Genomic DNA, 2,210 nt, shown 5'->3' on the forward strand with positions numbered 1-2,210 from the left:
ATAACTTTCTGCATCATCCCTACCAAAAAACCCTCCATCCACTCACAATTATCACTTGACACACCATTCGAACGTACTTCTGACAATAAGCATAAATGTGGTTAAGAGCCAACTGCTTTTAAGAAATCGAGAACTACCCAAGGCTTTCAGTATGTCACATGAGAAGAGTCCGAATTAGGTTTCACATGCTCGATGTTTCCGGAATTCATGTTGGTTGGCTTTTTAGTTATTTCTCATCGCCACTGACACTAATTTCTATTTCACTCACTTTTCGGTGAAACGAGAATTAAATTGGCGCAGTACTCCTGATTTTTCTTTTGTAAAGGAACCTGTGAAAGCAGAGTTTAGCATTTCATCTCTTCCTCTGCTACCGTCAATTTCAGTTCATGCCTCATCCATTAGTGACTGCATGCTAAATCATGTGCCACTAACAGAAAGATCATTCAACAATATTCCGCTACAGTAGTCATTGAAGGCGTCAGGTATTGCCCTCTTGACAGCTACACGCGTTTCATTCAGCATCTCTTGACAGATAAATGCTTTCATTCTGCATCTTCTGCCTATAGTCATATGCTTCGTTTTACAATTGTTATTGAGCAGTCTCTGTTTCTTTGGAAGTTTGTTTACATTGACTGTATATCACGAAGATTGCTCCCATTATGAACTGTTCTACTAGGTACATAACTACTCACAACATGGTCAGCTAATGTTTTAAATTTTTTTCTCTTCATGCTGTTGATTTGTGCTAAAAGTTTCAATTTTCTCACTGAGATAAGACACTACTGCCTTCTTATCTAGATTACTGAACATTTAAAACTTTCTACTGGTATCAGTTGCCCTTTGTACTTTGATAATCACTGTTGTCACAATCGACTCATAGTCACTGATATAAACTTTGATATGAACATCCTCAAAGAGGTTATATCCATTTGTTGCCCTTAGGTCAAACACATTTCCATCATGAATTGGGTTCCGAACTATCTATTCTGGCAAAGGCCTTGCCGCAGTGGATACACCGGTTCCCGTGAGATCACCGACGTTAAGCGCTGTCGGGCATGGTCGGCACTTGGATGGGTGACCTTCCAGGCCGCCATGCGCTGTTGCCATATTTCGGGGTGCACTCAGCCTCGTGATGCCAGTTGAGGAGCTACTCGACCGAATAGTAGCGGTCAAGAATACCATCATAACAACCTGGGGAGTGGTGTGCTGACCCCACGCCCCTCCTATCCGCAACCTCCACTGAGGATGACACGGCGGTCGGATGGTCCCGGTAGACCACTCGTGGCCTGAAGACGGAGTACTATCTAGGCTTTACAGATGGCATTCCGTAATGTTTCACAGGATGTCTCTTAACTCACACCATTAGCGAGACTGTAATTTTCTCCGTTGGTTGCCGGATGATTAAAGTCTCCACCGACGACTATGACTGATGAACTTACGCACTAGCGAACTAAAGGTTTTCTCTCGAGTTTTTGATTACATCGGGAGGTCAGTCTGTCGGTGGATAGAAGGATAGAATTAAATTTTTATGCTCGTACATGCACTGAGTCTTGTCCATAAAATCTCGCATGCAGCTTCAATATCTACACTCCTGGAAATGGAAAAAAGAACACATTGACACCGGTGTGTCAGACCTACCATACTTGCTCCGGACACTGCGAGAGGGCTGTACAAGCAATGATCACACGCACGACACAGCGGACACACCAGGAACCGCGGTGTTGGCCGTCGAATGGCGCTAGCTGCGCAGCATTTGTGCACCGCCGCCGTCAGTGTCAGCCAGTTTGCCGTGGCAAACGGAGCTCCATCGCAGTCTTTAACACTGGTAGCATGCCGCGACAGCGTGGACGTGAACCGTATGTGCAGTTGACGGACTTTGAGCGAGGGCGTATAGTGGGTATGCGGGAGGCCGGGTGGACGTACCGCCGAATTGCTCAACACGTGGGGCGTGAGGTCTCCACAGTACATCGATGTTGTCGCCAGTGGTCGGCGGAAGGTGCACGTGCCCTTCGACCTGGGACCGGACCGCAGCGACGCACGGATGCACACCAAGACCGTAGGATCCTACGCAGTGCCGTAGGGGACCGCACCGCCACTTCCCAGCAAATTAGGGACACTGTTGCTCCTGGGGTATCGGCGAGGACCATTCGCAACCGTCTCCATGAAGCTGGGCTACGGTCCCGCACACCGTTAGGCCGTCTTCCGCTCAC

At 47.6% G+C, this 2,210-nt stretch overlaps 1 pseudogene; it reads left to right on the forward strand.

Annotated features, from left to right (window-relative positions):
• The first annotated feature begins 988 nt into the window (after window positions 1–988).
• On the forward strand, window positions 989–1,106 carry LOC126102534 (5S ribosomal RNA; annotated as a pseudogene).
• The last annotated feature ends 1,104 nt before the right edge of the window (window positions 1,107–2,210 follow it).

The sequence above is a fragment of the Schistocerca cancellata genome, chromosome 9, assembly GCF_023864275.1.
Source record: "Schistocerca cancellata isolate TAMUIC-IGC-003103 chromosome 9, iqSchCanc2.1, whole genome shotgun sequence".
Classification (NCBI taxonomy): Eukaryota; Metazoa; Arthropoda; class Insecta; order Orthoptera; family Acrididae; genus Schistocerca; species Schistocerca cancellata.